The sequence below is a fragment of the Mesocricetus auratus genome, unplaced genomic scaffold (assembly GCF_017639785.1).
Source record: "Mesocricetus auratus isolate SY011 unplaced genomic scaffold, BCM_Maur_2.0 Super-Scaffold_100043, whole genome shotgun sequence".
Classification (NCBI taxonomy): Eukaryota; Metazoa; Chordata; class Mammalia; order Rodentia; family Cricetidae; genus Mesocricetus; species Mesocricetus auratus.
Window position 1 is genome coordinate 4,061,107 of NW_024429220.1, and position 23,082 is coordinate 4,084,188.

A 23,082-nucleotide genomic window follows, 5' to 3' on the forward strand; every position below is an offset into this window, starting at 1 on the left:
TGGTCTATAAACAGCATCAGCTTTTGTCTCTGGGCTGTCTACTTATGTTGTGACCTATTAGCCAGGAGTAGATATTCAGAGCCAATATTTTCAGGATGAATAAATGGTGTAGTAGTCATAAGGAAAATCCAACTGTGTTTTCACCTATTTTAATTTTCTGACCACAAAATCAGCAGAGCAATTCGAATAAGTCACTTTTTATTGCTGCTTATTTATTTTGTGGTTCAGGGAAACAAACTCAAAGCTTCCTGTGTATTAGGTCAGGAGTCAACTACTGAGCTACTGCTTCAGCCTTTCACCTGTTGGCTCTCTGGGAAAGCTGCTAATGTAATCGCTGAGCATCTTATTTTCATGCTTCTACCATAAGTATTTTCAGAGGCATATGTTTAATATGACCTTAGAATCAGTAGAAACTGTCATGGGTGGTTACTTTCTGTAAAACCTCTTGCAAAAGAAATACTAAATGGCTTTGAAGCCCTGCAGTGGTGGCGCACGCCTTTAATCCCAGCACTCGGGAGGCAGAGGCAGGTGGATCTCTGTGAGTTCGAGGCCAGGCTGGACCGACAGCCTCCAAAACAGTACAGAGAAACCCTGTCTCGTAAAAACAAAAACAAAAAAAATGGCTTTGCTCGTAAGATCAAGGCCTGGAATATTTAAAAAATAACATGCTAACATTATCAAATCTGTTTTCCACTAGAAAAGTATTTTAAAGAAACTATTATTGTGGAATTTGAGGTGCTAAGGCACAGTTTGAGATAATTACAAATGGCTGCCAGAGACTATTTCTCTGTGGGACTCTGCAACTATGCTGTTGGGGTTGATGGGCTCTGAGGAGTCAGGAAAGTCCTTCCTTGGTGCAGGCTTTGCAAATGAGGAAACATTGTGTCACTGAAATGATATTGCTTAATGACCCTCCCTTATCTTAGCAACTATAACACAGACATATATTTTTATGTTCAGGGAAGTTAGTATCACAAGCACAAGCTTCCCCCTGGTTTTGGCTGATGTTGGGTTACCTGTGGAAGCAAGTTCATTGTTTTCCATAATCTCCACCTGCTGTGACAGCTGACCCCTCCCCCTCTCAGAGTTACCAACCCTGTCATTCTGCTTCCTGTGGCGGGCCACACTGGTTTCATTATGTTTCATATTGTGTTCTTTATTATCCTTTGTAAAGAATTCAGAGGGGAAAACGGGATATTTAAGGGAAAGTGTGAGAGGCACTGTTATTCAACAACTTTTAATGCCTTTCCAACTCTATGCCTAACTCCAGTCAGATCTGTAGAACACCCATTAGTGTTCCCTGTTGGGCTTTCTAAAAATTTCTTCAACTAGTTCCAAAAGGGATAATATGAAGAGATATTAAGTCCGTTGCCATGTTAGTGGCAAACTGCTGAAGCTAGTATCAAATGAAGCATCCAGGTCATCCATGCATAGTGTGATGGAAGTTATTCTGCGTCTTCAGCACAAAAAATAAGAAGTTTCATTGGGACATTGGTGAGATGCCATGGCAAACAACGTCCTCCATCCTCACCTTTGTGTGTCTTGGATCAAGAAATACTAAAATTAGGCTCAGTCTCTACAAATGTACTGGTTCTTTGGTTAGGACTTCTTCCTGATGCGCAGTATTTTGCCCTCCTTTTCACTTACATATTTAGTCTGGTTTACATATTTTTGTTGGTAAACCACTTCAAATGTTTCAAGAACAGAATTCTTTGAACAATAAGTATCTCCTTTTATCTACTGATTAATAGTTAGATCCAACAAATAATTACAATGAGTAGGTCAGTTTATTTCATTAGATTTAATTAGTTAAATCTAATTATTATTTATTATTAGGCACCAGCTCTATTTCTCTGTGTCCATTGCAATATTGAAAGTGTTTTCTTCAACAATAGGGCCTTAGCATCAGTTTGTAGAAAGCAACCTATTTCCTTAGCAACAGCTGAGATAAGTATGGGATTCCTTGTGACCCCTTTGGCTAATGACTCATCTAGATGCAATGATGTAACCCATTCTTAGCACTGGAGGTTTCATTTGGAGGCCAAGATTCTGACTGAGGTGTTGTCTTCTCCATTGTTTGGTGGCTACATTTAATTACTTTGTATATGTGTCTATTTTTTTTTAATTTCATTTTACATTCCAAATGCAGTTCTCCCTCACCTCCCTCAACTCCCCCCAGACCATCTCTCATTCACTCCTCCGAAAGGGTAAGGTCTGTCCTGGGGGCTCAAAAAAGTCTGGCACATTAAGGTGAGAGAGGACCATGACCCTCCTTATGTATTAAGGCTGAGCATTGTAGATGGAAATGTCGGTCCTGCTCAGTCCCTCAGTCCTTTACTCCCAAATAAAAACAGAGACATATTAATTATAAACTGTTAGGTCAATGGGTCATTCTTCTTATTGGCTAGCTCTCTCTTAATTATTAACACATTTCTATTAATCTATGTATCTCCACGTGGTCTTTGCTTACTGGTGATGCCTGGGCCTCTTGACATTCCACCATAGGGAATGGACTCCAAGACCCTAGCTCATGCACCTATGGTCAGGGTCCCCTCAGATAGAACAAGTTTCACAATTGTCTCCTGCTTATGGAGAGCCTAGTTTGGTCCGTTGGAGGATCCGCAGCTGTCAGTACGGGATTCATGAGTTTCCACAAGCTTGGTTCAGCGTCTCTGTAGATTTCTCCATCGTGATCTTGACTTCCCTTGTTTATATATTCCTTCCTCCCTCTTTTCAACTGGATTCCAGGATCTTGACCTTGTTCTTGGTTCTAGATCTCTGTACCTGGGTTTCATCAATTACTAGATGAAAGCACTTTGATGAAAATTAGAGTATTCATGAATCTAATTAGAGGGGAAGGCCAGTTCAGGCACCGTCTCCACTATTGCTAGGATGATTAGCTGACATCACCAAACTTGTGATTCCTGGGAATTTCCCTAGCACCAGGTTTCTCCCTAAACCCATAATGGCTCTCTCTAACAAGATATCTCTTTCATTGCTCTCTCACTCTGTCCCTCTCCCAATGTGACCATCTCTTTCCCTCATGTTCTCATCTCCCATCCACTCTCCTTTACTGCTCCCCTTACCCCCAGTTTACCCAGGAAATCTCATATAATTCCCCTTCCCAGGGTGATCCGTGCATCCTTCTTAGGGTCCTCCTTGTTACCTAGCTTCCCTGGACCCGTGGATTATAGTCTTTGCTTTACATCTAGTAGTCACTTATAAGTAGATAAATGCCATGTTTGCCTTTCCGAATCAGGGTCATCTCACTCGGGATGGCCTTTTCTAGTTCCATACATTTGCCTGCAAATTTTGTGATGCCCTTGTTTTTTGCAGCTGGTTGAGGGACATCTAAGTTGTTTCTAGGTTCTGGCTATTAACTACAATTAATATTGCTATGAAAGGTTTTGAGAAAAGTGTCCTTGTGGTATAATTGGACATCCTTTTGGTGTGTGCCCAAGAGGTTACAGAGATGGCTTAGAGATTAAGAGCACTGGCAGCTCAATTCCCAGCAGCAACATGGTGGCTCACAACCATCTATAATGAGATCTGATGCCCTCTTCTGGCATGCAAGCATACATGGAGGCAGAATGTTGCAAACATAATAAGCGTATGTGTGTATTTTAAGGAGCTTCAACAGTAATAGATTTCCATATGACCCCTCAAATTCCCTTAGTGTCAGCTGTCACTTCCAGATTCCTTCCATTACCACCCTCTTCAGGTGCCTTTCTCACTTGGGTCTCCAGCTCCAGTCTCCTCCTGCCTCTCCATGGCCACACGTTTTTCCCCTTCCTTGGGAGATCTTTCCCTCCCTGCTAATCCCTTACTCCATTCCTAACCACTTTGTTTACAAAGATTGTAGCATGTCTATTGAAGACTTAACTATTCTCATTTGTTTATTGTTTTCCCTTATTTTTATTTTGGACATTTTAAACTGTCTACTATCCTTTGACTCTCTCTAACAAGATATCTTACAGTTTTATACATTTATATATTGAATTTCAGTCCCTCTCACCTCCTTACCTTGGCATATCTGTCCTACATTTCTTCCTAAAACCCTTCTCAGCAAAGTCCCTTCCTCCTTTCATGTCTTTTGTTTGTGTGATACATTGAGTTTGAACTCAGTAAAGTTGTCTGCAAGGGCTTGTATAGGAAATTGTTTGCTGGGGCATGGATAACTTATCAATTATTATATCACTGAAAAATATAATATTTCTTCCCCTCCTATCATGAGCCATCAGTGGAACCTCTGGAAGGGGCGGAACCACAAGAGCCCTTACTCATTTCAAGCTAAGGTGATGGAAGCCCTGATCTCATGTCAGACTTTTGCAGGTAACAGCAGCCGTGAGTTCATGAATTCATCGGGTGTGTCATGTGCAGAAGATACTGATTCACAACAGTTGTTCTTGACCTTTGGATTTTATGATCTTTCTGACACCCATTCCTCCTCTATGTTCTCCATGTGTTGGCAAGTTCTGTGGAGGAGTGATCACACACATACACACACACACACACACACACACACACACACACAGAGTTAGAGTCACACACTCTACAATGACTTATTCTCTGTACTTTGACAGCTGTGAGTCTCTCTATTAACCCACATCCACTGTAAAACAAAGCTTCTCTGGCAAGGGCTAAAAGCCGCAATATATGGGAATAAAGAAAAGTATTTAGAAGGAAGTTTGGTATTATGTTCACTTAGAGAAATAGTAGCTGTAGGTTTCCTTAAAGTCTATGACCTCCCCAGCCACAGGTTCTTAGACTGGTTTATAGTACTGTTCATCCCATCTTGCAGAAGTAGACTTAATATAATCTACAAGTAGTGAATTGAAAGTCCCTACCTTTAAACACAGAGTTTGAGCTACATGGTCTCAGTACCTCAACATATGAATATGGAATATGAATATCAACTGAGCCCATTATAGAGACCGTATTCAATGTCTCCTTTTTAGACTGGTCTCTCTGCTTATGATAGAAACAAAAAAAGGTCTGTTAATAAATGCTAAATTATTACAAATGTAATCTTATTTGTAATATCTTAAAATGTTTTTTCAAACTTAGATTTGTAACATAAAATCTACTTTCATGGGTTTGCATGTTACAAAGCAATCATTTAGTTGTCTCTAGTTCTTTTCAAGGTAATGACTGCCAGGAGGAGAATTAGCCTCTCCCAAGGATGACCATCCTTACTGAATGTCCAATACAGAGGGGTCAGCCCTGACCATATAGACCATATACAGACAAAGATATACAGGCAAAGGACAAAATAGACTCAGAAAGTTGTGTTTGTGTTTGTGTGTGTGTGTGTGTGTGTGAGTGTGTGTGTACAATGATAGTCACAGAACAGAAGCTATTAACTCGATAGATAGACAGTGACATGGAAGGTATTTAACAGAGGTTAGCTGGGAGGTGTGGAGGGAGGGAAAGGGGGGAGGGAAGTTATGTAATCCCATTTCAATTAAAATAAAACAACAACTAAAAAGCAATTATAACATCATTTCCCACTAGTGTGTTCCTGAAAGAGGTTAAATCTCTGGCTAGGAACCTCCATCCAATTTTGTTATGCTGCCATCTACTGACACTTGCGTGAAACTGCCCCAACAGACTCCACAGAGTTTAGGTTTTTCTGAGAATTTAAAGCTTGTTTTTGTTTGGTTTGAAAGAGATGGGGAGAAAAGAGAAGTTGGATGGTTGGGAAGTAAAGAGGAATTGGGTAATATAAATAATGCATAAAAGTTTAAAATAAAAATTACATTATAAAATAAGGCATAATTTTAGTTTTTCTACATTTTAACACTAAAGGTGAACGTCAAAGTAAAACTTGAATAAATTCAGAAAGATAATACTATAAAGACCATAGTTTAAAATTAATAGGACAATACTTATGGTTTTCTGATAAAATTCTGGCATACTAGAAATGAAAATTGAACCCTGAATTATATTTGGTTTTGTGTGCACAAGTCAACCACACGTAAGTATTCAGGGACGTATCTCTCTGTATTGTGGATTTTTTTAATCTAGTCATTTCACAACAGACAAAAATCTCAAAAGCTTTTCAAAGAGGGAGAGATGCATAGTGCCTCTCCTTAAATTCAGAGCTGCAGTGTAGGAAGGATTTCTATTGCAGAAACAAACTGGACTCCTCTTGCCTGGGGAATGTTAATTAACAAATCCTCCGAGGTCACATTTTACAGGTGTTCTTTCACCTTAATCGTCAACTGTGCACTTGTACTTGCAGGCAATAACTATCACGTGTGAAGAGGACTTCCCTGTCCACCCACCTAGAACACACACACACACACACACACACACACACACACACACTCACACACACACTCAGTTCACTGTCGTCATCAGTAGCATCACAGAATGTGTTGCTTAGGATTTAGCCTATTTTCTTTCTTTCTTTCTTTTTAATATATTTTATCTAAATTAGAAACAAGCTTCTTTTACATGTCAATCCCAGTTCCCTCTCTCTCCCCCCTAACCTGCCCCCCACCAACTGCTATATCATCCCCTTTCTGCTCACTACCTCCAAACTTACATCCTGGTTCAGGGGGTCTGGAACAGTTCTACACTGGTTTCCCAGATATCAGTCTGGGGTCCATGAACAACCCCTTGTTCAGGCCAGCTGTTTCTGTAGGTTTCTCCAGCCTGATATTGACCCCTTTGATATTGATAAGATCACGCCTCCCTCTCTGCAACTGGATTCCAAGAGTTCAGTTTCAGTGTTTAGATGTGGGTGTCTGCTTCTGCTTCCGTCAACTACTGGATGAAAGCTCTAGGATGGCATATACATCTCATTATCAATCTCATTATCAGAGAAGGGCTTTTAAGGTAGCCTCTTGACTATTGCTTAGATTGTTAATTGGGGTCAACCTTGTAGATCTCTGGACACTTCCCTAGTGCCAGATTTCTTTTTAAACCTATAATGGCTCCCTTTATTATGGTATCTCTTTTCTTACTCTGCTCTATTCTTCCCCTAACTCGATCTTCCTGCTCCCTCATGTCCTCCTCTCCCTTCCTCTTCTCCTCTTCTCTTTATTCTAACTCCCTCTCCCCTCTCACATGCTTCCAATTAGCTCAGGAGATCTTATCCTTTTCCCCTTTTCCGGGGGACCGTGTATATGTGTCTCTCTTAGGGTCCTCCTTGTTTCCTAGCTTCTCTGACAGTATGTATTGTAGGCTGGTACTCCTTTGCTTTATGTCTAAAATCCATACATGAGTGAGTACATACCATTTTTATATTTTTGTGACTGGGTTACCTAACTCACAATCATTTCTACTAGTTCCATTCATTTCATGCAAATTTCAAGATTCCATTGTTTTTGTGTGTGTGTGTTTTTTTTGACTGAGTAGTACTCTGTTGTGTACCACATTTTCCTTATCCATTCTTCAGTTGAGGATCATCTAGGTTGCTTCCATGTTCTGGCTATTACAAATAATGCTGAAATGAACATGGTTGGACGTATGTTCTTGTTATATGATTGTGCATCTTTTAGGTATATGTCTAAGAGTGTAATTTCTGAATCTTGTGGTAGACTGATTCCCATGTTCAAGAGGAACCACCATACTAATTTCCAAAGTGGCTGCATGAGTCTGCACTCCCAGTAGAGGAGTGTTCCCCTTTCTCCACATTCTCTCCAGTATAAACTGTCATTGGAGTTTTTTATTTTAGCCATTCTGACATGAGTAATATGGTATCCCAGAGTTTTTTTGGTTTGCATTACTCTGATGGCTAAGGATGTTGAACACTTTCCTATGTGTCTCTCAGCCATTTTAGACTCCTGTATTGAGAATTCTCGATTTAGTTTTGTACCCCACTTTTTAATTGGATTATTTGGTGTTTTGGTGACTAGTTCTTGAGTTCTTTGTATATTTTAGAAATCAACCCTCTGTCAGATGTGGGGTTGGTAAATAACTTTTCCCATTCCATGGGCTGCCATTTTGTCTTGTTGACTGTGTTCTTTGCCTTATAAAAACTTCTCAGTTTCAGTAGGTCCCTTTTATTGTCAATCTCAGTGTCTGTGCTACTGGTGTTATGGTCAAGAAGCAGTCTCCTGTACCAATTCATTCAAGGGTATCTCCCACTTTCTTTTCTAAGAGTTTCAGTGTGGATGGATTTATGGTGAGATCTTTGATCCATTTGCACTTAAGCTTTGTGCTTGGGGATAGATATTAATCTATCTGCAGTTTTGTACACACCAGTATGCAGTTATGCCAGCACCATTTGTAGAAGATGCTTTCTTTTTTCCATTGTATATTTTTAGCTTCATTGCAAACCTGAGGTGTTTGTGGGTGTGTGGGTTAATATCAGGATGTTCACTTGGATTCCATTTGCCTACCTGTCTATTTTAGTGCCAATACCAAGCTGTTTTCAAGACTATAGGTCTACAATAGAGCTTGAAGTCAGAGATGGTGATGTTTCCAGAAGTTCCTTTATTATACATACAGGTTTGTTTTGGCTATCCTGAGTCTCTTGTTTTTCCATATAAAGTTGAGGATTGTTCTTCCAAGGTCTGTGAAGAATTATGCTGAGATATTGATGGGGATTGCATTGAATCTGTACATTGCTTTTGGCAGGATTGCCATTTTTACTACATTGATCCTACCTATCCAAGAGCATGGGAGATCTTTCCATTTTCTGGTACTTTCTTTAATTTCTTTTTTTCTTTAAAAAGTTCTTGTGATTGATACAGGTATTTCACCTTTTTGTTTAATGTTACCCCCAAGTTATTTCATGTTGTTTGTGGCAATTGTAAAGTGTGATGTTTCTCTGATTTCTTTCTCGGCCCATTTATCATCCATATATAGTAGGGTTACTGATTATTTTTTAGTTAATCTTGTATCCTGCCACGTTGCTGAAGGTGTTTATGAGCTATAGGAGTCCACTTTTAGAGTATTTACTTATATAAACTGTCATATCATCAGCAAATAGTGAAAGTCTGACTTCTCCAATGTATCTCCTTGATCTCATCTTGTTGTCTTATTGCTCTAGCTGGAACCAAGTACGATATTGAAGAGGTATGGATAGAGAGGACAGCCTTGTCTTCTTCCTGATTTTAGAGGAATCACATTGAGTTTCTCTCCATTTAGTTTGATGTTGGCTGTTTGTTTGCTGTATATAGCTTTTATTATGTTTATGTATGTTCCTGTTATTCGTGATCTCTCCAAGACCTTTATCATGAAGGGGTGCTGGATTTTGCCAAAGGCTTTTTCAGCATCTAGTGAGATTACTATGTGGTTTTTCTTTCTCAGTTTATTTATATGGTGGATTGCATTGACAGATTTTTGTATGTTGAACACTGCATCCCTGGGATGAAACCTACCTGTCATGGTGGATGATTTTTTCTGATGTGTTCTTGGATTCGATTTGCCAGTGTTTTATTGAGTATTTTTACATCAATGTTCATGAGGGATATTGGCCTGTATTCTCTTTGTTAGTTTTCTTGTGTTGCTTGGGTATTATTGAAGCCTCATAAAAAGGAGTTTGGCAATGACCCTTCTGTTTCTGTTGGGTGGAATACTTTGAGGAGACTAGGTATTAGCTGTTCTTTGAATTTCTGGTAGAATTCTGTACTGAAGCCTTCTGGCCCTGGGCTTTTTTTGGTTGGGAGACTTTTGATGACAGTTTCTATTTCCTTAGGGGTTAAAAGTCTATTGAAATTGCTCGTCTGTTCTTGATTAAGTTTTGGTAAGTGATAGCTATCCAGAAAATTGTCCATTTCTTTTAGATTTTTGAATTTTGAGGAGTATAGATTTTCAAAGTATGACCTGACGATTCTCTAGATTTCCTCGGTGTCCCTTATCATGTCTCCCTTTTTATTTCTGATTTTGTTAATTTGCAGGTTCACTCTCTGTCCTTTGGTAAGTTTGGATAAAGGTTTGACTATCTTGTTGATTTTCTCAAAGAACCAATTCTTCGTTAACATTGATTCTTTTTATTGTTTTCCTAGTTTCTACTTTATTGATTTCACTCCTCAATTTGATTTTTTTTCCTGGCATCTACTCCTTCAGGATGAGTTTGCTTCTTTTTGTTCTACAGTTTTCAATTGTGCTGTTAATGCTCTAGTGTGACTATTCTCCAATTTCTTCATGTGGGCATTCAGTGCTATGAACTTTCCTCATAGCACTGCTTTCAAAGTGCCCCATAAGTTTGGGTATGCCGTGTCTTCATTCTCATTGAAGTCTTTATTTCCTTTTTGTTTCTTCTTTGACCCAGGAATGGTGCAGTTGTGCAATATTAAATTTCGTGAGTTTGTAGGTTTTCTGCAATTTGCATTGTTGTTGAATTCTAACTTTAAAGCATGGTGGTCTGATAAGATGAATGGATTATTCCATTTTTTTATCTGTTGAGGGTTGCTATATTGCCAGGTATGTGGAGGATTTTAGATAAGGTTACATATGATGCTGAGAAGAAGGTATATTCTTTTGTGCTTGGATGTAATGTTCTATAGATATCTGTTAAACCCAATTGGGCCATAACTTTTATTAGTTCCTTTGTTTCTTTGTTAAGTTTCTGACTGGTGGTCTTTTCTAGTGGTGAGAGTGGGGTGTTGAAGTCTCTCACTATAAGTGTGTGAGGTTTTATATGTGATTTGAGTTTTAGTAATGTTTCTTTTACAAATGTGGATGCCTCTGTATTTGGGGCATAGATGTTCAGAATTGAGATTTTATTATGATGCATTTCTCCTATGATAAGTATGAAATGACTTCCTTCATCAATTTTGATTGCTTTTAGTTTAAAATCTAAATTGTTAAATATTAGGATTGCTACCATGGCTTGTTTCTTGGCTCCATATGATAAAAAAATCTTTTCCCAACACTTAACTCTGAGATAACATCTGTCTTTTGTTAAGAGAAGCTTTTTCTTTAAGAGAAACCTTCCCGCCAGCCTGGTTGTAGAGCCGCATCAGTCCCAAATAAACACACAGGACGCTATATTAATTATGAAGCTGTTGGCCTTGCTTGTTTCTTACTGGCTAGCTCTTACTTAAGTAATTACCCCATAATTGTTAATCTAAGTATTTCTCTTACCGGAGAATAGTTCCGGGCTTCCTACCTCCATGGCATTACATCTTGACTCCCTTGTGTTTCTCCTTCCCAGAGTTCTCCTCGACTCCTAGTCCCTCCTATCTAGATTCCCTATAGGCTAGACAGTGCTTTATTGACAAATGCACAGGACTTCCCCAACAGTCTTTGAAGTTGGTGTGTGTTTATTTTCTGCAGCAGAAGGATGGATTCTATCTTCATACCCATTCTGTTAGCCTGTATCTTTTTATGGGCAAGTTAATACCATTAGTATTGAGGGATATTAATGACCATTGATTGTTCATACTTGTTTTCTTTGGATTTTTTAGTTGTGGTGGAATTGTGTGTGGATGATCACCCATTTTTTCTTTTGGCTTTTGGTAAAGTAGGATTATCTATTGCCTATGTTTTTCTGGTTGTAGTTAACTGCCTTGGGTTAGAGTTTTTCTTCCCGAACTTTCTGTAGGGCTGGATTAGTGGATATGTATTGTTTAAATCTGGTTATGTCATGGAATATCTTGTTTTCTCCATCTATAGTGATTGAAAGCTTTGCTAGGTATAAGTAGTCTGGCCTGGCATCTGTGGTCTCTTAGTGTTCATAGAATATCTATCCAGGACATTCTGGCTTTCAGTGTTTCCATGGAGAAGTCAGGTGTGATTCTGATAGGTCTGCCTTTTTATGTTACTTAACCTTTTTCCTTAGCTGCTCTTCATGTTTATTTTTTTTTTACTTACTTAATATCTGAGCTTCTCCATTGCAAGGTAAGCTCTGTATTTGGTATACTCATGAAAGAAAAGAGTATTGTGCTTTCTGTATGTTATTAATAAGATGAAGGACTAGCATTTCCCTTAGTGTAATACATGAAGGTTTTATGCAGACTGCTAGGAAACTGGTTTCTGAAGGTGGTGCTCATGGGGGAAATCCTGAGAAGAATGGTCTTTTTCTGGTCTCTGCTACTAGGACTGAATGCAAGGAGTAAGCCGTCAGCTGGATACCCCATCTATCCCACTCTGTGTGAAATATGTCATCCACAGAATGCAAGGAGTAAGCCATGAGCTGGATACCCCATCTATCCCACTCCGTGTGAACTATGTCATCCTCATCTATCTCTCACCTCTTCCTCTCGACACCTCTGTTGTTTTAAATCATATTCCATCAATTTGAAAAATCATTCTTTTCACATTTTAACATTGCTAAAATTGGGATGTATCTTTCCAATGATGAAAAATGGTTTCAGGATTGGCCACCATATCATTTCCTATACACTTGCAGATTTCTCTGTGCCTGCTGCTGGCATGGTTGAATGACATTGTCCTTTTAAATTTTCACTTAAAGGACTACTGAAGGGCCACTTGACAAATGGGATTTCTGATAGTGTAGTCTGAACCCTTTCTCCTGGACCTTATGATCAGATCAAAGAGCCATCAGTAGCAAAATCGCAGAAGAAATGGGAGAGGCTGAAAGAAACCCACAGAAGAGAAAGTAGAGCCATTTTTTACAATGCTACTTTATCAGCACCTTTGCACACAGAGGAGGACATTGTACTTAAAGTACAACAGCAGCCACTCCTCGTAAAGAACAATGATGAAAGGAAGGTGAACTCGGAATCATTTAAAAACTTTCTTGTTTTCTATTTTCTTTTCTTTTTTTTTTCCTTTTTTTTTTTGTTTGTTTTTCCGAGACAGGGTTTCTCTGTATTGTTTTGGAGCCTGTCCTGGAACTCGCTCGGTAGACCAGGTTTGGTTTCTAACTCACAGAGCCCCACCTGCCTCTGCCTCCCGAGTGCTGGGATTAAAGGCATGCACCACCACCGCCCGGCCTTGTTTTCTATTTTCATCTTCCCCAAAGGGATATACATTAAGTCTACATCAGTACAAGTCTTTAGACATTTATTTAAATGTTAATTTAATACCAATCTAGGTAAATCTATAATTAAATTTAAAGTAACATGCCATAGATTATCAATGTTATCTTCATGGTCACATTTAAAAATGTGATATAGCAAATGACATATGTCACCTTAGTCCCTGAAGTTTAGTTACTGAATGCTCACTTAGGACCAAGCAAAGGGAGGGAAAGTTAACAAAGGAGTGCGGTTTCTTTTCCGGTAAGTCATCCCAGCCTCACTAGTCACACTCCATCTTGGCTTGTAGAAAGGGGAGACAAAATGCTTCGAACACACATGAAATAATCATGGTGAATAGGTCACTGGCTCTCCGGTGCCCAGGTTATATTTTAAGAGCAAAACTGAGAAGTCATTACCTGTGTAGCAAGCATAACATATTGGGGAGCTAGTATATAGTTATGGCAAATTCTCTTCTCTACATTATTATTGTTTAGATTTGCTGCAGGTGACATACACATTATTTTATATTTGAATAATTTCTAATTGTATAGTTAAATATAATAATATATTCAACAATATTTGTAATTTTCTCTATTCACTAACTATATTTTTAAAATATATAAGAATATATAAGGATATTCTTTTGGTATCAAACATTTAAGTCAATTTTAACATTTTTAACCAACAGATTTTTCTATTCATTTCATCTTTTATATTTCATTTTTTTCTTCTTAACGTTTCAACTACTTTCTGGAAAAGTAGAATTAGTATTAGAATATATGGTAAAATAAACCCCACCAAAAGAGCCATTTTCTTTCACCAGAGAAGTTCATTAATTTTAATAAATAAAACTATTGTCCTTTATTTTGGTATTTATCTGAAAGAATCATGTCATTTGATAACTGGGTTGTCTCATCTCATCCAGTTTGCTCAAAGAGAACAGAAATAAATCCTTTGGTGATACAGGCAAGGCTACCTACCAAGTTGTTGCACCATGCATTTTCTTATTTATCTTCTATAGTAGAGCCTTAAGAAAAGCGTTTTTAAGGTACAGAAACAATTTATGGCTGAAATTATAGAAAGACCCTTAAAGACAACTTTATTCTATTCCTGGGTAACCATGTAGTCCCACGTGTTCAGCCCTTGGAGTCAGGCTGCATGGTTCTGTATATAGTTTCTACCACCTGGTTATGAACTTAAAGCATTGATTCTTCTTTTGTATACTATGAGTACATATTAAACATTTCTATAATGTTCTAGAATACTATACTAGATCATTAGTGGAAAATGCTTAGCTTATGTGCCTAACACAAGGATGATGATTAATTCTGCCTGATACTTTTATTTTGTTTACCAGTGCTACTAATACTTGAGATCCTATGTATATGTAGGAATCTATGCAGACACATTTAGTGTTTTTACTGAGTACAAGCCATGTGCCATGATTTCTGCAAGATGCACAGACGCTAGGGTCTATGTTCCAGGGAAGAAGCTAGACAACAAAAGAAATAAGCAACCAGTGGGATAATAGACTCTGGTTACCTCAAAGAAAATAAAATAAGGTAATATGAAGAAAACAACTAGAGAGTGAAAGTTATGAGATTTTTGCAGCTCAATTATGTGATAAATGTAACAAAGCATCTTGAGTACAAGACTGTAACTAAGACTTTGCTGACCCTGTTAGCTTTCTATGACTATGATAAAATACCTGTGATAGTCAACTTAAAAGAATAAAATGTGTGGTTGGGGCCATGGCTTTGGAAAAAGCAGTATCTCATGGCAAGTAGAAAAGTCCTTCCTTCCCACTGGCCAAGAAGGTGGGAGAAGGAGGGAGGGAGAGAAGGAAAGCAAACAGGAGGAAGAAAGGGCAGGGGAGGGGGAAGGCAGTGGACTTGTAATACCTCCCGAGGAACCAGATTCTTGAGTTCCTACTTTGTTCTCTCTGAGCCCCAGATCATAATGCTTCTACCAAATCCCAAAGTGCTGTGTGCTTTACAGTGCTGGGCAGTGGGCCAAGGCTTTAGCCCGCTGGAGGTTATTTCACATTGAAACTATAGCAATCACAATTAGGAATGCGAAAGTTTCAGAGAAAAGGATTTCAGTTGAGGCAAAGGAAAAAGGCAGGCGATCTGACAGTAGAAGCAAATGTTGACTGGCCAGGACCATAAAGAAACCATTGAGGCAGTTAGGTGCTTTCAAGACAGGAAAAATAAGAGAGTAGATACCAAAATGGTTGATGTAGGCCAAGGATGCAGGGAGTATGAAATATACCTAGAGTGCAATGGATAGCCAGTAGGTCTGTTATAAGGGGATATCTAGGTTGGGATATTGTACCTCTCCGTTTCCTGTTACTATACCAAAATTTATGCAATAAATTTATGAAGAAAATTCATTAAGCTGACACTTTTACAGTTTGTGGTCAAAGACAAGATCCATTCTTAGAGACTCTTACCATAATGTCAGAAGGTAATGGCAGGAAGTGCATACATCAGAGAGAACTGCTCACAGTACAAGCCCAGGAGAAGTGTCTGGGCTGTACCCTCCCTTCAATTGCAGGGACACATGCGCAGTGATCTCCGGGTCTCCTACTAGGCTCTGTGTACTCTCTCATACTTCCACCCCCTAGAAAAAAGCCTTCAACATGCGGACCTTTGGTGGAAACTCATGCAAACCACACCTGGGGCAATGATAAGCAAACCACAGAAGTGGCTGAGGAAACAAAATCAAGAACATAGCAGATTCCAGATTTGGCCTAACTCTTCTCAGATCTCCAGCTGAGTTGCCCTTGTCAGATTGACATGGTGACCCAGAAAACATACGGCATAAACTACTCAGAGCAACAACAAAACAGTACTGAAAAATAGTGAAGAGAGGCTATGCTTCTCCATTTCAAAAGTGAAAACTTAACTGTAGATGGAGCTTTGTGTCCTGCCTTATCCTGCAGCTGTTTATTCCCAAATAAACACACAGAGGCTTATATTAATTATAAACTGATTGACTGATGGCTCGGGCTTCTTATTGGCCAGCTCTCTCTTAATTATTAACCCATTTCTATTAATCTGTATATCTCCACATTGTCTTGACTTACCGGTGATGCCCGGGTTTCTTTTTTTCTCAACAGCTACATGGCATTTCTCTCATGACTCACTTTCTGCATTTTTCTTCCCATAATTCTCCTAGTCTGGCAGCCCTGTCTATAGTTCCTGCCTGGCTAACTCCTGCCTGTCTAGTGTCTGAAACAGCTTTATTCATCAGCCAATAAGAGAAACATATATTCCCAGCATACAGAAGGACATCCTCTATCTCTTAATCTATAAGTTACAGTACACAAAGCAATGTGATATTTGCATTAGATTCACATGTTGACTTCTAACTACAAATGATTGAGGTGAGAGGCAAGAAATAAAACCCTACATTTATGATATATTGATTTTGACTAGAGTGGAAATACAATTGGAAGGAGAAAGATGCTTTAAGGATTAGGAAATAACTTGACATCCATTTGTGGAATGATGATGCTAAATTCTTTTTTAACTAAGTATTACATCCAGACCAATATCTATTGAACTATTAAACTCTTACAACAGAATGTAAGATGCACATCACTGTTTCTTATATTAGCAATTATTTCTACATTGCTAACAACAGCAAATTTACTGACAATAGAGTAAATACAGATAAATTAAACTTTATAATATTTATTTCAATTCATTTCCAAGGACACAGTAGAATAAAATGATAACTCACAGAATATATGGAAATGCTTGTAAATCACTTATCTCATAAGAGACTTACATCAACTATTCAAAGAATTATTACAATTCAACATACTCAGTGATAAAGTCGTAAAATGTATAAGGGGTCTGAACAGACAGAATGCTGAAGATAACATGAAAAGGCACAACACCCACATAAAAAGATGTTCAACATCATCAAAGCATTGCAATTTAAAAGCACAGTATGCTACCTCTTCATGGTCATTTAAATGGCTATAAAAAAGGAAAGGAAGTTTCAGTAATGATATGGAAACATTATGACCTGGTAAACTGCTGATGTGATAAAAGTGGTATAGACATCTGGAAAATGGGTGAGCATTGCCTAAAAATTAGAATGAGAGACTCGCTATATGACCCAGTAGTTGGGGCTACACCAAAGAGAAGATGCTGGTAGGAATTGAGAAATATATGACCCAGGCTATGCTTAAAAGAATGGGAAGGCATGTCCCATGATTCCAGTATGAGTTTTGACTGCCACATTATGATTTTCTCTCCTGAGAGCCAACTCTACCAAGTGCAACACATTTCTAAGGCTAGTAATCAGGCTTGACTCGCATCTGTACCTGTCAGAGGAGACGACCATGCAGCAATTGTCACACAGAAGAGAGTACCCAATAGATTACTGGATTCCAGCACACTGATTCACTTGTTCAAGATAACTGAAAACACTGCCCTGCTGCGACTGGAATGGCAGCTGACAGTAGATCCCAGGTACAGAGGGCACAATATGTAGCAGCCAATTGAAAATACAAATATGCCCGTGAGATTCCTGTGAGAATGCTGTGTAAAAGAAATGCTGATCGTTCTCAAGTCTACACACAGATTGTCAAAATGAGGCTGCTTTGGTTGTTGTATGATTTTAATTGGCACAGATGAGGAGCAAGCCCTCAAGTGTACAAGTGTGATCCCACAGGCTGCAACCCCTGCATTGAAGCCACCACAACAGGAGTTAAGCAAATAGCATTAGCCAGCATCCTTGAAAAAGAAGTGAAGAGGACATTTGAGTGGACAATTGGACAAGGAGTGGAAACAGGAATGTCATGTTTGTCCACTGTTCTGTCAACTGATTTCAAACCTTCAGAAACAGAAGATGGAGTAGCTACAGTTGAAAATCCTAAATCCAGGATTCTCTAGAAGCAGAGGCTGGCACTCACCTTATTGTGCTAGCAGGAAGAGACTGAACGCTGTATTAGTTTACCAGATTTGTGATGCCACTTACCTGTGTGTTTAGCAACAACAAACCAACAAAGCCCCTGGCTTGAAGGTGAAACTTCTCTTAATCCTCCTGCTATTGAACTGGTTAGGGCTTTATAAATAAAAACAGTGCTTTAGGAGATTAAAATTATTAAAAAGAAAAACATATGACCACACAGAAACTGATACACAAATGTTTAAAGGAGTAAAGGGAGAAACAACCCAAACGTGTGTCAGTGAATGAATGTATGAACAAACTATAATTATGCATCCAACAGAAGAACATCAATCAATAAACATCAAGGAGGGAGCTCCTCATATGGGTTACAATGCAGATCAACTTGAAAACCTGTTAATTACAAGAAAAAAACGTATCACTGGGTGTTGTACAATTCTAGTTGTATGAATCATCTAGAGTAGGCACATTAGTGGAAATTGAATATTAGCATTTTCCAGGAGCTGGCAAAGGGAAGTATGAGAAGTGATTAGTAATGGATACAGATTTGCTCTCTGATATAATGAATGTACATTATAACAAATTATTCTGATGGTTTTCAAAACTTGTGCCTAACTAGTTGTTGAATAGTATCCTTTAAAGGTTGAGCTTTAAAATATATATCAAAAGGTATTATTTTTAAAGGCAAAAGAGTACATTTGAATGATGCTTTTCAAAGGCCTATGATGTTTGCAGTTCTTTATAAGCATTAAGTTCTTAGAATTTGCTGTTTCAAGTGCTTTATTTAACAATATACCGTCAGCATGTGAATCATTCTTAGAATATTTGAGAAAAAAATCTGAATGGATATTTAAAATAATGAGGAAATGAATAGTGACATCAGGAATTAAACAAGAAAAAAACTGTGAGAGAAGTAATTTCGGAGTGCAAATGGAAATTTTCAAATATGAGAAAACTCAACTGTGTAATTACACTCAAATTTATAATCTGATTATTCAAAATAGCAATATTCTGACAGTGAAGATGTGTATTCCCATAGTTGTATTAGTGAATCAAGATAACTAGAATGTTGAAACTCAACTTGCAGGGAAAAGAGGTGAATTTAGCTTATAATAGGCTGCTTTTGAAATGTTTACATTATAGCAGAGTATGAGTCCAATAAGATCAAGAGAAAGCATTTTGGTACAATTGTAACTAACATCAACCTTAATATCCTATAAAAGTAACTAAGGGTCTTTGGAATGAATAAAATTATTTACAAGCATGTAGTTGTTTTATACTATGTTATTCTGAACCCATGGTGCTGGATTGGGAGTAGAAGTAATGCTTTCGGATTGTCACCATCAGAAGTAATTGTGGGGCTAGCAAGAAGGCTAAGAGGGTACACTTGCTGCAAGTTGTCCTCTGACCTCCACTGGACCTCTCCCCTGAACTATTGATTGATTTTATTTTCTGTAATATGAAATGCATATTAAATTTCGTTCACTTGTCCCCAAAGTGTTAGCAAAATTAAACACCCATTCCACTTAGATGTGATCTTCTAATACATCAAGTTTTGTACCTCTGTTAAGTGATCAGAAATGTGACAGTCCCTGCCCTCCATGTAATTTTTAGTGGAGACATTATTTAACATTTTTGTAGTTCATAGAGAATGAAATGGAGAATGAAACAGGCTTAATGAAAAATGTACTTTGTATCTAGGCTGAGCCACGCTTGGAAATAGGAGGAGGTTCCCAGATGCTGAGGATCTCTGCAGAGTGGAACTGCATGCAGATGCATAGCAGTCTGTTGTGCAAAGCAGAGGAGACTGTGTGAACAGCTCAGGTGGCTTAGAAACACGACACTGGGCCCAGAAAGCGGCGTGCTCATGGAGTCTGACTTGCCAAGGGTCCGTAAATTTGATTCCAGTATCGGCTGGCTCCAAAAACTACGGTTTTGCTATTCAGGGAAGATCTTTGAGCCAAAGGGAAGTCAAGTCTAACAGTTCATCTGGTAATTGCATCAAACTTAAAACTACTAATATGGTATTTCAAAAATCATTCACTGCATGTTAGTGTCCATGCCTGGCTAGAGCATGGAGGCATCATCTTTTCCCACTGACTCAAAGCTGGAGTGTATCCACCATCCTAAAGCAATGAAAGGGCTGTACAATCTCTTTCTACTTAATCTTTCTCTTTGAACATTTTCCTTTAAAATCCTAAAATTTCTCAAGATCTCCAGTAGACTTACATAATAGCCATGATCTGTGGTGGTTAAAAATGAAAAGTTTTCTTAGTATAAAACCGACTTATGGGGCTGGAGAGATGGCTCAGCGGTTAAGAGCACTGACTGTTCTTCCAGAGGTATTGAGTTCAAATCCCGGCAACCACATGGTGGCTCACAACCACTTTGAATGAGCTCATATATATATACATATATATATATAAACCCTACTTATGGGCTAAAGGATATCTCAAAGATGAGTTCAGAAATTATAAGCAAAGTAGTTATTTATTCTGACAGAAAAATGTATGTAAAATTAAATTTTTTCAAAGAAGTGCAATTGTATTTAAGATAGTACAATAGAAGAATGTTTTCAAAAGTGCACACAAAATTTTATGGCTTAATATATATCCCTAATAAAGACATGATCATCAAAAAATAACTTCTTAGGACTTCTTATGTACTAAGTGGTGTTTTTGTTGTTGCTGGTTAGTTGGTTAATAGGTTGGTTTGGTTTACTAAGAGAGGGACTCAAATGCTAACCCAGGCTTACCTAGATCTTACTATGTAACCTAGGCTATCCTCAAACTCATGGCATTCCTCAAGTTTCCTGATGTTGACATTCCAAATTTGTACTATATTATGGTGTTTTGTTCTAATGGATGGTGCCAGAGTTTGAATACAAGCATTTTGACTCTAATATCTTTGTTTGCAACAGAATGCTACATAACACATCCACTCAAATAACTTTGAAAAGTTTGTACAGTAGAATATTTTGCTTATCTAAACACACACATGCAAGTATAGATATACATATGATAACCTCTAAAATATCAACAGTTCTTTTATCTGAGTAATTGAATTGACTGATTTTATTTTTAACTCTGTGATCATTTTTAAAAAGGCTTTATTTTGAGATTATATTTCCTTCTTTAAACCCTCCTTCTAAACACCACTGTAAATGCCTCCGTGGTCTCTTTCGATTTCATGGCCCCTTTTTACATTGTTATTGCATGAATATATGTGTATATGTGTACATATTATATTCCCAAGTATAAACTGCTTAGTCTATATAATGTTAGTTACAAGCATGTTTTCAGGTCTGTCCTTTCAATACTGGACCACCGGTTGGTGTGGTCTACTATGGGGAAGACTTTTCTCCTGCTCTCAGTGTTCCTTAGTTGCCTGAAGGTCTTTGTGTAGGATCGAAGCCTTGTGTTCTTTTGCCATCCACTATAGCATGCCTATTATTGTCCTTGTTTGACTCATTTCTGGGCAGTCATGTCACTGAAACTTTATGGACATAGCTTCTGACATTACTAAGAGAAAAAAAATCTCACAACAAAATGCCTGGTATTTTGACTCTTACAGACTTTCCACTCCATTTCTGCAATATCCCCTGAGCCTTGGGTGTTGGACTGTTTTTTAGAGGCAACCGTTGGAACTGGACTCTACAACTCTGAATTTGATTGCTTGTAATTTTCTGTAATGGTCACTGTTGCAAAGAGACGTTTCATTGATGAGGAGTGAGGACTATAGTTGTGAGTATAAGGGCAACTGCTTATAAATGTTGTTAGGGGTTATGCTGGGCCTGCAAAGGGGTGCTAGCAGGTTCTCCTGAAGAACCATGACTTCACTAGCCCTGAGTAGTTGGTTAGGATTCCAGTACCAAGCATGTTTTCTCTCTTGATAAGTGTGTCTAGGGTACAGTTAGAAACCTGTGGGTTACTACTGAAGTATGGATGCCACTATTGTATTCTTAGGGTTATTCTGCCACGCTGATAGTCACTGTGGTTCATAAGTATCATGGCAGGATAGGGTTACTGGTTACTTCCCACTTTGGAAGCTTTTATGATGCCTTCTGGTACCATGGAATCTAGTCCTCAGAGAGGAGACATTCAGGTCAGTTCTAGCTCAGGGGACTCTGGACCCTGTTTCTGAAGTTCATGGTATCTTTAGCAATAATGACTTACTTTACACCTCTTGTGGACAACCAAGGACAATAGAAATAGGCTGTGTGTTTTGACAGTCTCTTGGGCAGCCTTTACCAACAACTCAAAAGAGCAATTCTGTTGTGTGGTATTGGGGATTTTGTTAGGTGATCTTTCAAATATTTAAATATTCTATAAGTGATATGCATTTCTAAAATCATGGAAAAAAGAATAAAACGTGTCAACTTGATATTTTTATTTGTGTTTAAATCTTTTTTATTTAACATAATTTCTTTATTGAGTCTTTGGAAATTCATACCATGTACTCTCATTCTTCTCACCTTCTGGTCCCTCCATAGTCTCCCTTCACCCTGCAGTGTCCCCCAAAAATAAAATATTTAAAAATCAACCAATGCAAAAGAAAACAAACAACAACAACAAAAGCTCCTTTTTCCCTCCTTTCCAACGACAAAAAATATAAAGGTGCTCCAAACAAGAGAGCAAAGCATACCTAGTAGGACAAGTGCAGGCTTCTCAGAGAAAGAGAGAGAGAGCGGGGAGGAGGGAGGGAGAGGGAGGGAGGGAGGGAGGGAGAGGGAGGGACAAGGAGAAAGAGAGAGCGACCATATGGTTTCTTTATAACTGTACATATGGGATATTTGGGAACTCTCAAGTTGCATCTATTTTTTTCCTTAAGTATTTATTTATTTTGTGAGTATACATATGTGTACCATGTATGTGCATGAACCAAAGAAAGCCAGAAGATACATTGTATCTCCTAAGACTAGAGTTAGAGAAGCTTGTGAGTCACCACATGGATAAGAGCTTTAACTACTGAGCCATCTCTCCAGCCCCTCAAGTTACATCAGTTAAGTTGTTAAAAAAATCAAACCATTTTTCTAATGTTGTTCAAAAAGGGTAGTCTATAATATGTATAAATGTTAAAGAATATTTTTCACAAGCAGACGGATTCATGATGAGCATCATTTATGTCTAGGAGAGGAGAGTTCTAAGATGATAAAGTTTCACAGTATTTAAGTCCTAGACAAGCATACTCAAATTAGTGTCCCCAGCACCCTTGATTGGGAGGTCTTTGGGAATGCATTGCCTGACCATAAGTGAAAACAATTTCTACACTG

General features: G+C 38.3%; 1 protein-coding gene and 1 pseudogene across 7 annotated transcripts in view; both read left to right on the forward strand.

Annotated features, from left to right (window-relative positions):
* Magi2 (membrane associated guanylate kinase, WW and PDZ domain containing 2) overlaps positions 1–23,082 on the forward strand; it is a 1,397,005-nt gene that overhangs the window by 153,228 nt on the left and 1,220,695 nt on the right. The gene's annotated exons all lie outside the window — the stretch shown is intronic.
* LOC121135831 lies at positions 16,627–18,990 on the forward strand (annotated as a pseudogene).